Below are 15,699 nucleotides of genomic sequence, written 5' to 3'. Positions count from 1 at the left end.
GGCGGACAGAAAAAGTGCGGACGGACAGACAGAGCCATCGCAAAAGTTTTCTTTTACAGAAAACTAAAACTTAAAAGCGCCCCTATTGTAAAGGTTTGTTTTTTTTTTTTTTGGAATAAGAATGACTTGTAACATGTTAAAATGTTTTCATATTGCAGACTTAATGTTTTTTTCTAAATTCATCGTCTTAGATTTATGGCATACTGGCATAAATAACAAGGGAATCGGATGATTTCGTGTTTAGGAAATTTTTGCAGTATCCATAGGAATTATGAAATGGAAACCAGTTGTCGGTGAAAGATTTATGTAAAAACGATATCTCTTTATGGTATGATTCCCATGGCGAGGTTAAAGAATAAGCCCTGTGGAGGAGAATGAAAACTGAATTAAGTTTAAAATTATAAAAGCAAGAATATTGAAATTTGAACTCAAGCACATAAAAGTCTTTTTTTCTAAAAACAGAAGTATTAAAACTATCGTTATGTGTCCAAATATTAGGCCATCCAAAGAAGGCAGTTGATAATTTTCTTCTCTCTCTGACGTGAATTTAATATTGGGGTGTGTTTCGATAATGTACGAGAGAAATGGATCTGCATGAGAAGTAGATCTGAAAAGAACAAATGTATCATCCACATAACGTTTGTATACAAGCGGATAAAAACTAAGGGGGCCAATTTTTCCAACATGCCCTCCTCCAGGAGCGCACAAAATGTTGAAAAACGTGGGACATTATATATATATATATATATATATATATATATATATATATATATATATATATATATATATATATATATATATATATATATATATATATATATATATATATATATATGTGTGTGTGTGTGTGTGTGTGTGTGTTTGTTTGTGCGTACGTAGAAGTCTATTGAAATACCCTTAATGAAAAAAAAGATGAACAAAGCTGTTTCCTTTACTTGAATGCATGCTTTTCTTATTGAGTTTCATTTCAATTACGAATCCTTTCCCTAGGAGGCAAAGAAAACCCCACAATAAAACCTGAGTCCATTTTTCCCGCATCAAGACATAATAATATGCACAGGAAAGGAAGGATTTAAATTGAAGTTTTGATGAAATTCCGCATCCTGGTTTCAAAGAGAATGCTGTACAGTATGCAGTCTGGGAGTACCACACACACACACACACACACACACACACACACACACACACACACACACACACACACACACATGCATATATTCACAAATGTTACGCCACAAATATCGTTTAATATCCAATATAGCTGATTATCAGGTGTAGTTCCCCCTGGGTGTAAATTATTTTCGAGGTAGAGCGAATTGGATATTAAGCGACATTTGTGGCTGGATATTTGCGCATATAAAAGATGCCAAGGTGTATGTGACAAAAATATTCTTATATATACATAAATATATATATACAAAATTCTCCTGTATACTCATTTATTTAAAAAAATTACGGTATTATGAGATACAGTCGAGACAGCAAGTCCTTATAACAGGTCCTTTCATTTTGCATACATATATCGGGGTTAGTTGTTAGAAAGGCTGACCCCTGACTGGACGACGACGTTTCATCACAAGGAAAAAATATATATTGAATATACTGTTCGGTTCAATATATATATATATATATATATATATATATATATATATATATATATATATATATATATATACATATACACACACACACACACACATATATATATATATATATATATATATATATATATATATATATATATATAGAGAGAGAGAGAGAGAGAGAGAGAGAGAGAGAGAGAGAGAGAGAGAGAGAGAGAGAGAGAGAGAGAAAAGAGTGTGCGGCATAGGTACTTCAATATTTAATGGGTTCGTATTCTTCTAGACATTTTATCTTCTTTATTCATTAACACCAATAATAGAAGCATAACATAAAGGCATATGCTGCTGCGGTATTACTCAAAACAGTTCGATAGCGAAGCCAACAATTGCTCGCTCACTGCAAAGATTAATGTGTAACAAAGCCTAAGACCACTTATTATTTCGATTGATAATTAAATTGTCGTGATAAATTTTCTGAAAATGATTAATTTCTTAGCAGTGGTTATTACCCAAGCGTTAATTTCACTTTGGAAACGACGGAGACTAAAATCACTTATTTCGATTATTAATAATTAGAATTTGCGTGATAAGTAATCTGAAAATAGTTTTAAGTGGTTCGGTAAACTAAACTTCTTAGCAGCGGTTAACAGTCGAAATGTCAATAATTCTATAGTTTACCAGTTGGTCTGCCTAGCTGTACCTTTAGGGTCCTTGGCATCGGAGTTTCGGGTCTTCTTCCGTCCAAAAACTCAAGAGAGTCGCCAGAAGAGTAGTTGAACTCGTTGGTGGCATTCTTGCTGGCTCTCATCGTCTTGGAAGTTGTGCTCGCGCTTACGCGAGATGTTGTTTGTGGGAGGTAGGTCTTTGTGAGATTTTTAATGTTTTAAGTTTCGTGAAGTAGTTTTGTATTTTATAGTTTTTTTGATAATTTTTTCGTGGATTACTTTGTTATACAGTGTTTCAACTTGAAATAGTTTCCCTTATTTTACATTTTAATTTACATTGTTAGAGCTTTTTTACGTTTTAGTTTTTGAATTGTAATTAATGATTTTCCTGTCTTGCTTTTTGTAATTTTTACTTTGTAAATAATGTTTTCCTATAGTGCTTTGTTTTACGGTTTTTAAATTGCTGTTGATAGGGTTTTCCTATAGTGCTTTGTGTTTTGCACGTTTTTACATTGTAATTGTTTTTCCGATACTGCATTTTTAACTTCCAGATTATAGAGTTTTTCTTTTAATATTTTCATTATTTTTTACAATGTAAAATTTTTTAGCGTATCGTATTTTCCAATCTGTGTACTGTAAATGATAGTTTTTCCTTTACTGCGTAATTGATAGTTGTTGCTATACTAAGTAATTTACATATTTTAGTTTACTTTGTACTTGTTGTCCATGGATCCTTAATTTTTATTTCTGTGTCGTTCGTTTTCAGGCTTGGCGAAATCTGTTCGTTTGTGATGAGTCGTGACGGTTCGAAGTTCAATTCCTTTACACGGATATGGGTAACGTATATTTCATCGCGATAAGAGGTTAGTTAACGTTCTTAATTTTCTCTTTCAAACCACTTCGCAAGCTACTCCTCCCCCCTCAGGGGCGGGGCCCCTGTCGGGGGAGGCCTTCCTGACGTCTGCCGTACGTCAGGAGGGGGCTTGCTTTTTTTTTTTTATTTTTATTTTTTATTACCAAACTTAAATTATGGTGAGTTTAATAAAGTATTACTAGTTTAAGTGAATGTCAGTTCCTTGGATTAAAGTAACTTGCTAAAGTTTAATTTCATCAAATACTGTAATGCTAAACTCTTGCTTGATATTAAACTTAATTTAAAGGTTTAAACAAGTAACTTGTATAAAGCTGAAGTAACTTAAAGCACAAATTATCAGTCTTAAGTTAATTAATTTTGAAGTTTGTTTCGGATAAATTATTAAGCCTAAGTGTATTTGTTTTACCTTGAAAGATTGTATAATGGAAGTGATTCATACTCTGAAGTAGTCATTTTAAGTTAATTTTTCTAGTAACAGGGTATCTCTCGGTTGTTTGCTTTTATTAAAGAGTGTAAATATTTGTTAAAGTAAAATAGCTTACCATTCAAGTAAGTATAATGGCAAAGTAATTTTGACTTTCATCAGGAGCAGTGTCATTGGGGATTATTTAACCCTAGTTCAGTTTTGCAGAAATGTCAGTACCTCGAAACTAATACTTGATTCTATTCCAGATGTCTCGTCTATGTAACTCAAAGTGCAGGTCTGCTGTTCAAATAGCGGGCAAATAGCGGGCAGATTGAATAAGACCAACTTGGCTCTGTTGAGGAAATTTTACTTAATCTGAAGCCTGCATTCTTAAGTGTTGTAGAGCCTTGTTATGCAGACTGTCATTGGAGGAGTTGTTTATCTTCATTGTATATTATTTTTGATGGGATTCACTTGTTCTAACTTGATAACTGCGGAACTAGCAACGTTTTGTCAAACGCTACCGGATCCTGATGTAACTGCTAAGAATAAAATTAAAATGTCTTGTTTTTGTTTTTTTAGTAGGATGTAACTTTTTGGTTGAAGATTTCAGGTCATTTGCAATTGAAGTGTTAATTCATATATTTTTTTTCCCTCCCAAGATGTAACGTTGGGGTTGAAGACTTCAGTTTTTTGACATCGAAAGGATGTCTGGAATTATGTAATTTGGCTCTTAATTTGTAGTAATGTTTTGACCGGAGCACAGTTTGGTTTAATCTATTAAACCTTAATTCCTAGATAAACGTTATGCTAGTGGTTACATTGAGTTTGTCAAGGGACCGTAAGTATTGCAGACTTTGTCAAGGGAAGCAGAACAGCCAAAGTATAAATGCTCTAGTCTCTTGGAAATAGATTTATGAACCTTTAGTAACAGATTTAGGGACCTTTAGTAACATACCACACTGCTCCTGATGTGATTAAGTAAATTAGTTTAAATATCCGTTTGATAATCTTTGCTTACTGAGAATAAAATAAAGGAATATTCCAGTGTTAAAATTAAACAGCTTGTAAGTAAAAATATGCAGGTTCTTGAACATTAGATAAAATTCAATAGTGCAGAGGTAATTGCTGCATGGCTTGGAACTGAGAGATGTCCCGAAAATTTGAGGGCAAAAGACTATGGGTCAAACTTAGAACGGTCAGTGGTGGAGTTTTAAGGTGGTGTTTAATTCAGCTCGTAGCCTTGTTTGAGAGAACGAATCCCATCTGATGAATTCCTATATAATTCATGTTAAAGTTAGATTAACATTTTAAAGTAAGTTGGTAAAGTTTTTTTATTACAATAATGGAAAATAGTGGTAGGGGTTTTACTAATTCTTTATCAGTTTAAGGGAACTTGGCCATCAGCCATTACCCGAATGAAAGTGGGATTGTAATGTACGAAGAACTAGGAAGCTTAACTTCAGTCTATTTATACAATACTTGGCACACCACTGACTGGATGAGTTTGTCAGAATGTAAGATAGGAACAGAGTTGTTTGGTAATAATGCAGAAATCATGTCTTGGAAATATGATGACCTTGAGGACTCTCGGCAGGTCCAAGTGGTGGTAGAAGAGTCTGTCAAGAACAACTTCTGACGAAAGGTCCATTGAGTGGTGAAGCGCTTGCCAAGAAAACCAACTTTAACGGAAGCAATTTGGGAGAAAGACAAAAAATACAGCAGTGGTTTAAAAGTTGTGGAAACCATCTGTTCTGCAGGTAACTAAACAGGGACGTAGCAGGTATTGCGAGAAAGGAGGAAAAGCACAGCGATGGTGTAGAAGTTGTGGAAACGTTTGATCTACAGGTAACTGATCAAGGTTATAGCAGGTTTCACAAATGTGAGAAGCAGGAAGGCATAGAAATGGTTTAGAAGTTGTGGGAACCATCGGTTCTACAGGTAACTAAACAGGGTTATAGCAGGTATTGTGTGGTTTGCTAATAAAAATATTTGAACGTGTATCTACTGTATTGCTACCGTGCTTATATTAATTCGATTAGTACAGTTCGTGTTTTCTATAGCCCTGTCGACACTAGCGGGCACTGCCCGACGGGCAAACACTTCCCATAACCCATTCCACTGAACTTATCGACCGAGTATGGAGACAGAAGCGCGAGAAAATATAAACATCTGGAAGTGCCCGTCGGCCATGCCCGCTAGTGTGGACAGGCCATTATGCCTTGTCAATTGGATAATAACTAAATTCTACCGTGTTTCCGTGGCAATAAAATCTTGAGAGGAATTTGGCCATTTATGACAAAGGTGTATGATCCTGCAATATTTTTCGCCAATTATGAAAAATACTTTACACTTGTGTCGAAATAAGGGAGTCTTTTTGCTGTTAGTGCTTCGCACCCTCAAAGAAAGCGAGGGAATTTGAAATAACCTTTTGAATACATTGCACAGTGGTATATGTTGTGCAAACGTACGGAGTTTCATGAGTCTCTCTCTCTCTCTCTCTCTCTCTCTCTCTCTCTCTCTCTCTCAGTATTCATGAGACATTCTTTCAGTATTCATAGTCTCTCTCTCTCTCTCTCTCTCTCTCTCTCTCTCTCTCTCTTCGTTTGACTTATACACAAGCACACGTTATGGAAAACCGACCCAGAAAATGCTCTTAAGAAACGCACAAATATATTTGCAGTCTCAGAAAACCTGAGAAAGGCAAAGGAACAAATCGGTCAGGTGTGTATATATATATTTGCATGTCCTCAGAGATTATATTTGCATTTGAAGTCCGCCAGAACCACCACCACTCGACATTTGCCTTTGGTTTGTATGACGGGAAATCCACTTTGATGTGAAAATCCGTCGTTCTGTGGCCGCGTTTCATCTGCTCCAGTTGACGTCTGAATGAGCAAAGGAAAACATCAGACGTTTGTGTGTGTGTGTGTTTGTAAAGCGTCACTGTGTGCGTGGATATGGAGAATGAGCAAAGAATTGATTTGATTTGTAGATAATTGGTCTATTATCGAGTATTGTGTTCGTAAGGTTGTAGACGGCGGGGGATGTAAAATTTGGTAATTTGGTTATGTGAAGGTGCCATAATCAGATCTTGAGGATGAATTAATGGCAGTTTAAAAGTAAAATTCTTTCACTGTTTTCATAGTGAATTGACGTAGATGGTGCTTTTCATTATGCTGTCACTGTAAAAATAATATTTACGGTACAAGCTGTTACATAATTAAGGAATTGTATCTTCCCTCCCCATAACTTTTCTCGATATAAAAGCGAGACAGGGGAGCAACATGAAGTACTTTTATTTTAAATCATCACATCACACCCAAAAACTCAGAGGTGTACTCCGTAAGGGGAATACTGCCGGCTTTGCACCTCGCGCGGTGCACTGTAGACATTATTCAAGGTGCAGCGTCCCATCGGCACCTAGCTGCAGCCCCTTGCATTCCTTTTACTCCACCTCCGTTCATATTCTCTGTCTTCCATCTTACTTTCCTCAACCCTCTCCTAACAGTTGTTTCGTAGCGCAATGCTTTGAGGTTTTCTGCTTTTGTCCACGATCGAGCTTTTCGACGAACTTTGTCCGGTGTGACGTCAGAAGCGGGCAAAGTTCTGACTTTGCTCGCTGTTTCTCCGCTTCTGGCGTCACATCGGACAAAGTTCGTCGAACGAAGCTCGATCGTGTGGACGCAGCTTTACACCTTCAATTTCACTTTCAGGTCTGATTGACCTCAGAAGTACCATCGGTCGTCCTTTGTCCTAAATCCTGTATAAAAATTCCAGTCCCCCGTAGGGGGCTAGTGCCGTCAGTGCACCTCACGGGGTGCACTATAGGCATTGCCAAAGGTTCATTGCAGCGTCCCTTCGGCTCCTAGCTGCAACCCCTTTCATTCCTTTTACTGTACCTCCATTCATATTATTTTTCTTCTTCTCGTTATCCACCCTCTCAACAAATATTTCAGTGGAGCTGCGAGTTTTCCTCCTGTTACACCTTTCAGACCTACCTACTCTCAGTTTCCTTTCCAGCGCTGAATGACCTAAACTGTATATTCAGTTCAATTCAATTCAGTTCCAATTCCAGTTCCATATTACACCCAAAAACACAAGAATCGTCGTCTGGCAACACCGACGACAAATTATGGCCGAGTGTCCTCACAATATTCATCGGGAAACAATACTCCCTGATAATGAGGCTCCGCTAGTTCTCTTTTAATAGCGTCACAAAGTTTCTTATCGTACGAAGATCTCTCGAGGATTACAACACTTCCAGAGACACTGATCTGCCGAGGAAGTAGTGGAGGGGGAAGGGGGCGGTTCTTCGGAGGGAATTTTCAAATGCGCTTACCGCAACCGAGACGGCGGTGGGGGAGGGCGTCGTTTTATGGAATTTTTGATGAGTTTGAGCTCCTTAGCCGTTCGTTCTGGTCTGTGGAGAGAGTGAGTGAGTTAGTGCTTTGTCCAACTGACGTTCTCTTAAAATGCCCATGGGGGTGTTAGCGCCGTCTGTATACGTCACGTGGTGCACCGTAGGCATTGCTGAATGTTGTTTGCGTTCCTTCGGCTCCTAGCTGCACCCACTTTCATTCCTTTGACTGTACCTCCATTTCCGCTTCCTTTTTCGTAACTTGCTGTCCAACCACTACTAGTCACTGTTTTCACTGTCTTAAGCACTTGCTTATGCCCTAATGCTAGGCTTTGTACCCTAATTTTCATAAATAGTGTTCGTAAACTGCTTAATACATACTTGACAAGCATAGTGGCTGTTTTGGCTTCACACTTTTATTAGTGTGTCTTTTAAATTTGTTTTTATGTATAAAAACCACCATATACATATTGGATAAGGGTTGTCAGTGATTGATAATAATATACATCATCCTGGTGCATTTGTATTTTATTAGCATTGATGCCTGGAAAACACGAAAACCTTTGACAAATTTCAAGATCACCAAACTACGCCAATGTAGGTTGTTTTTTTTTATCAGTTTTTAATACTTGACCAGAATACTTACTGTATGTCTGAAACGTCTTGATTTTCCCCAGTATTTATTTATTTATTTTACATTTTTATAAAGATTTTTATTACCAGAGTCACCTCGGGAATATGAAATCGAGTTTAGGACCGAAATTGCCAAAATCTTATTCCCAAACCGACAGACACATTTTCTCTCTCTCTCTCTCTCTCTCTCTCTCTCTCTCTCTCTGCGTCGGGAACCTAGCTGTTGTGATGCCAGTTTTAGTAACATAATCAATCTCTCTCTCTCTCTCTCTCTCTCTCTCTCTCTCTCTCTCTCTCTCTCTCTCGGCGTCAATAACCTAGCTGTTGTGATGCCAGTTTTAATAACAATCAGTCAGTCTCTCTCTCTCTCTCTCTCTCTCTCTCTCTCTCTCTGCGTCGGGAACCTAGCTGTTGTGATGTCAGTTTTAGTAACAATAAATCTCTCTCTCTCTCTCTCTCTCTCTCTCTCTCTCTCTCTCTCTCTCTCTCTCGTGTCACGCATACGTAAGACGAAATTCCAATTAGCGGGTACCTTAACGACCGTACCACTTCTTGAAGCTCTGCCTTAGAGCGGGTATTTAGCAAAGATGCCCAGTAGAATTTCAGTTTGTATAGATAAAAAGACTCAATACCACTCGGGAATCACGATGGTTTTTATTTTTTGAATGCGTGTGATATGGTATGCAACACTTATTTAGAAACGGAGGTTCGACTATTGAGGTACAGATTACTTGTAACCATTTTATGTAACTGGTAGTTTAAAGAATTTCAACTTTCGATTGATAAGGGATTCATGATAAGACAATTGACCCCGTAGGGGGTTAGTGCCGTCAGTGCACCTCATGCGTTGCACTGTAGGCATTACTTAAGGTTCTTTGCAGCATGCCTTCCTTAGGCCAATAGCTGCAACCCTTTTTGTTCCTTTTACTGTACCTCTTTTCATATTCTCTTTCTTCCATCTTACTTTCTACCCTATTCTAACATTTGATTCCTAGTGCAACTGCGAGCTTTTCTTCCTTTTGCACCTTTCAAACTTTCTCCTGCCAATTTCCGTTTCATCACTGAATGACCTCGTTGGTCCCAGTGCTTGGCCTTTGGCCTAAATTCGATATTCAATTCGATAAGATAATGGAAAGATAAGGTATAGGTCATAAAGAAAGTTATTAAAAAATATATTTAAAGTAAATAATAAGTTATTATTATTAGTATTACTATTATTATTATTATTATTATTTTTTATTACTGACGGGTAATTTCTATTATTACCACTTACTCAGCCCTTTAGAACAGGCATCTAAATGCTGTTAGAACTTAGATATTTTGCAGTATGGTACAGAATTGGGAATCATGCAGATCCGCATGCACGAGTTCCGGCAATCATTCCACTTCCGGTCGCCATCTTGCATTTTTTATTCCGGTTTTAGTGTCGAACTAGAGTTCCGGTGGTTGGCCTTTGGGTATTACTGCCATTGCCAAATGGCTATGATTATTTTATTTAGGGGCTTTTGAGCTGCTTCTTTTGGTTGGGTTTTCTAGTAGTATATGTATATATATATATATATATATATATATATATATATATATATATATATATATGTATGTATTAATATGTATATATATAATATATATATATATATATATATATATATATATGTATGTATTAATATGTATATATATAAATATATGTATATATATTTATATAATATATATAATGTTTATATATAAATACATTAATTTCAACATACCACTTATGCCAACACTAAAGGATTTAGCAAAGCAAGGTTCCATGGACCAGAATACGTATGTTTATGAAAAGGTGAAAAATCGAATGTGTGCCCCCTATTTAAAATAATTTCATAAGTCTGCTTTATTTATCAGATTATTTATCATACCTATAATTATTCTGCTTTATTTATCAGATTACTTATCAGGCACCTATGATTATTCTGCCTGATTTATCAGATTATTTATCAGATGCCTATAATTATAGATTTCGAAATTTCACTCTGTTACATAAATATCCCGAAAGGAGCCTTCGTGCATATCAACCCCACCCCCTCTTCCCCCCTTAAAAAATTATCTTCAATTCCCCTCATCTCCAATTAGCGCTGGCGCTATCAGGAATGGATTTGACAAGGTGTCACGCCCAATCTCCCTCTGCAGCGCCTTATAAAATGATTACGGCTACCGAAAGAGGAGGAGGAATAGAAGGAGGAGGAGGAGGAGGAGGAGGAATAGGAAGAGGAGGAGGAGGAGGAGGAATAGAAGGAGGAGGGGAAGGAGACGGAGGATGAGGTGGAAGAGGAGGAAGAGAAGGATAATGAGGTAGAGAAGGAGGATGACGTAGAGAAGGAGGATGACGTAGAGAAGTAGGATGAGGTAGAGAAGTAAGAAGAGGAGGCATAGAAGGAGGAGGAGCAACCTGTCGAGATAACTCAGAGGGAGAAAGAAAGAAAGAGAGAGAGCTTACCACTTAGGAACTCCCAAAGAACCTTGATAATTAGTTTCCAGCGCTGAAAACGGGGCGAGAGCGAAAGATACGGAAGTGAAAGATATGGGTCATAAAACTGAAGGATGGCCAGGTACAGAATTGAGGGACGCGGGGCCAACGCTCGTTCATTTTCGTTTTAATGCGTTCCGATGCAGGGGAGAGAGGACGAGAGAGGTTCCTGAACCTCCTCGACCCGGTATCCTTCTTTTTATGAGACGTTCATCGCTTCTTTACAATCGGGCAATCATGTTATCATGTTTTTACGCCGTTCATAATCGTAGCTTTCGAGTGTCGATGCTGTGTTCCGAAGTAGAGCCAATCGTATTTTCATGACGGGAGCGTTTTCAATCTCGCGGAAATGGGCGTCGTATATTTTGATAACCCTTCAACAACGTTGTGAATTTTGTCTTCATACTGCATTCATATTCGTAGCTTTCGAGTGTCAATGCTGTGTTCGTAAGTCGAGCCAATCGTATTTTCATGTCCCCCGTAAGGGGGTGGTGCCGTCAGTACCCCTCATGCGGTGCACTGTAGGGATTACTTAAGGTTCTTTGCAGCGTCCCTTCGGCCCCTAGCTGCAACCCCTTTCGTTCCTTTTATTGTACGTCCATTCATATCTTTCTTCCATCTTGCTATCTACCCTCTCCTAACAATTATTTAAAAGTGCAGCAGCGAGGTTTTCCTCCTGTTATACCTTTCAAACCTACCTACTCTCAATTTCCTTTCCAGCGTTGAATGACCTCATAGGTCCCAGTGCTTGGCCTTTGGCCTAAGCACTATATTCCTACCTTCCTACAAAGCTTCATCTGCTACTCTTGCCAGTCAGTTCCTCCGTGACGTTTTCCAAGCGCTGTTAACCTGAAAACTACCGTGCTAAGAAACTTGTGAATTTTTGTGGTAGGAACCTCTCACTCTTTCAGACAAGGAAACCTTGGAATTTTGGGCTTTAAAATAATAATAAATAAGAAAAAGAGGCCAATGAATATTAGAGATGCCATATACATATATATAAGAGAAATGACCCTTTATCTTGCTGATGTCCAACCACTCCAACTCCCTCTTTTCACTGTCTTCAGCACTGAATGGCCGAAAGTTCCCTAGTGCTTGTCCTGGCAGCCTGAACTTCATGAAATCAACTAAAATTTACATAAATTTCGATACATAAATTGGTCAAACAGAACATGATTCGCGAATTTTCTTAAACGATGACAATTTTGAACCATTACGCCCTGTGACGGTAGGTGGGTGGAGGGAATTATGGCCAAAAACAGCTTCCTTTCCATTTCATCAGTGGTAATTGAGCAAAACAGCCAGGAGAAGAAGAAGAAGAAGAGTAATGGCAGAGCAAACAATTGCACAAGGGGAAATAAATCACGGGGACGGCAAGGAGAGAGAAATTGCTCTGCAAACATTTTCGGAATGGCTGACCTTAATCCGCCGTCCTTCTTGCTGCTTCTTTCTTTTTTTTAGCGCAGAAATAACAAGAGGAGGGGAAAATGAGTTGACGAACCTTCGAATGACAGAATTAGCAGATGTGTATATTCACGAAATATTGCGCCGTGGGACAGGGAATTTATTTACCAACATTGCTGTCGTATTCAGTTTGGTAATTCCCTTATCAACAATTTAATAGCTCTTTACCTTTGCCCCATAGGGCGGTAGTGTCATCAGTGCACCTCATGCGGTGCACTGTAGGATTACTTGAGGTTCTTTGCAGCGTGCATTCGGCCCTTAGCTGCAACCTCTTTCATTCCTTTTACTGTGCCTCCCTTCATATTCTCTCTCCCATCTTACTTTCCACCCTCTCCTAACAATTGATTCACAGTGCAACTGCGAGGTTTTCCTCCTGTTACACCTTTCGAACCTTTTACTGTCAATTTCAGTTTCGGCGCTGAATCACCTCACAAGTCCCAGCGCTTGGCCTTTGGCCTAAATTCAATATTCAGTTCAGTTCAATTCTTGGCCTTTGGCCGGAATTTTGTATTCCATTCCATTCCAGGAACTTAATAGGTAACACTAATTCTAAATCTTTTGAAGTTGACACTTGTAATTAATCTCCGTATGGGGTTAGTGCAGTGCACCTCACTTGATGCATTGTAAGCATTACTAAAGGGTGTTTGCGGCGTCCCTTCGGCCCCTAGTAGCAAACACTTTTAGCCTTTTGCTTGACCTCAGTTGCAGCTAACTATCTTCAGTCTTTACTGTCCAACCCTCCAATTCCCTCTTTTCACTGTCTAGTAGACTAAATGGCCGAAAGTGCCCCTGTAAGTTGCTTGATAGCCTAAATTTAAAAAAAACTATTTGTATTTAATCACAAAACATGCACAGAGGCTAATATTGGACTAAGACATCCACTATATACGATAAACATCAGGAAAGGTAACACAAAGCACCTTCTGATATCGCCATGCAAGTGACGCACATGCGCTGAATTCGCTATATTTAGCAAGACGGGTAATCTCACAGCGGAGGAGGAAAAAGTCGCTATCTTTGTGGAGCCGTTTCAAAGGCGAATCCCGGCTACCACTACTACTACTGCAACAACTTCAAAAGCTCCTCTCTTCTTCCCTTGCACTAAAGAGGCATCCTAGAAAGTCTGTCGCTGTTTTTATGGCCTGTTACCATCAGCGTAATTTACCTCCCGTCCCTTACTCTGCCGTCTTAAAAAAAAAAAAAAAAATCTTCCTTTCTGTACAAATACGCCAGTGTGTATTTCACTTCTCTGTCACATCTTAGCCGAACTTTTCCCCCTCCAGCCAGAAGTGGCCGTCTTAAAATAGTCTCTCTCTCTCTCTCTCTCTCTCTCTCTCTCTCTCTCTCTCTCATTTAGGAGAGAGAGGACTGTTTGTTCCACGGTAGACTCAAGTGGTGTCTGCTTAAAGTAGGATAATTGGGGAACTAAATTTAATGAAAACAGGGAAAGTACTTTATTTGTGTTATTTTCAGAATCATAAAAAAGGTTTATTTCGTAACGATTGTTCGTTTAAGACAATAATTGTTTTAACTGGTGATTCAAGTCGCGTTTCTATTGCTGTTAGAGTAAATGCAATTTTTCGTCTAAATTGACAGCATTCGTGATTGAATAGTAATGTGATATAATATTCTCATGAAGGAACCTTTAAAATTTTTTTTTTTTTTGAAAACCACCTATTGAGATTAATAGCATCTCTGATAGTTATATTTAGTACCGTCGTTCATCTCAGACTTATTGCTAAAATATTACATTTTTTATTATTACTAGCAACTCTTACTTATTCATATATATATATATATATATATATATATATATATATATATATATATATATATATATACATGCACACATATAATATATATATGTATATATATATATATATATATATATATATATATATATATATATATATATATATATATATATGTATATATATATATGTATGTATATATGTGTACATATATAATATATGTATATATTTATATATATAAATATATATATATATATATATATATATATATATATATATATATATATATATATTTAATTAAACATAAAGAACATAAGAACTGTCCATTCCATTACGAGTAACAGTTAGAAACATTTTTTCTTCACCGTTTTCTCGAAACGGCCCAAAAATTCCATCTTCACTCGTATTTGCAGAATCAACATAAACTCCTCGTTCTGTTGACGCTTTTTTTTTTTTTTGTCTCTTACTCTCGGTCCATTTTGTTCAGTTGCTTTCTGTTTGTGCGCTGAAACCCGTCTCAACTGCTGAGTGATGGAGGGGGTAGGGGTGGGTAGGGGGTGTCTGTCTACCTGTCCTTCCGCCTGTCGCTGGAACTGAGAAATCGTATTTTAGAATGGTTGATGTTAATATTTTGTTTTGACTTAGAAATATGATTTTAGAATGGCTTTGGTTTCAATTTTTTTTCCTGACTTTATCGCTGTCTTTGCAAACTTGGATTTTTAGTACTGTCATGTAAATATTTTTAAAACTACTAGACTTAATCATTTTAAAATAGAATTCTGTGAGATTTTGATGTCATACTATTTTTAGTTTTCTGTGAAAGAAAACTATTGTGCCGGCTTTTTTCTGCCTGCCCTCTTATCTTAAAAACTACTGAGGCTAGAGGGCTGCAAATTGGTATGCTGATCATCCATCCTCCAATCGTCAAACATACCAAATTGCAGCCCTCTAGCCCAGTGGGTTTTTTTTATTTTATTTAAGGTTAAAGTTAGCCATAATCATGCTACTGACAACGATATAGGATAAGCCACCATCAGGCCGTGGTTAAAGTTTTATGGGCCGCGGTTCATACAGCATTGCCGAGACCACCGAAAGATAGATCTATTTTCGGTGGCCTTGATTATACGATGTACAGAAAACTCGATTGCGCCAAAGAAACTTTGGCACATTTTTTACTTGTATACCTTGTTATTTGTCAGAGTGATAAATGGCTATCACTCACCATAAGAATGTCATATTAACTTAAATCCCGCATGGGGGTAGTGCCGTTAGTGCACTCACGTGGTGCACTGTAGGCATTATTAAAGAGTGTTTGCGGCGTCTCTTCGGCCCCTAGCTGTATCCACTGTTTAGCCTTTTACTTTACCTCCATTCCCCCTTCCTTCCTTCAATCTTGCTGTCAACCTCTCTAACTATTACTTTTTAGTGTAAACTGTAAAGTATTCTCCCAGTTCCACCTTTAG

At 37.7% G+C, this 15,699-nt stretch overlaps 1 long non-coding RNA gene across 1 annotated transcript; it reads left to right on the top strand.

The window, feature by feature from the left end:
- The first annotated feature begins 2,301 nt into the window (after positions 1–2,301).
- LOC136839721 (uncharacterized) lies at positions 2,302–4,093 on the top strand. The gene is made up of 3 exons (XR_010853438.1): positions 2,302–2,439; positions 3,015–3,111; positions 3,795–4,093. It is a non-coding gene; the product is annotated as an uncharacterized lncRNA (long non-coding RNA).
- The last annotated feature ends 11,606 nt before the right edge of the window (positions 4,094–15,699 follow it).

The sequence above is a fragment of the Macrobrachium rosenbergii genome, chromosome 6, assembly GCF_040412425.1.
Source record: "Macrobrachium rosenbergii isolate ZJJX-2024 chromosome 6, ASM4041242v1, whole genome shotgun sequence".
Lineage (NCBI taxonomy): Eukaryota > Metazoa > Arthropoda > Malacostraca > Decapoda > Palaemonidae > Macrobrachium > Macrobrachium rosenbergii.
The sequence above is the reverse complement of the archived record's forward strand: the minus strand, read 5'-3'. Positions and strand labels throughout refer to the sequence as shown.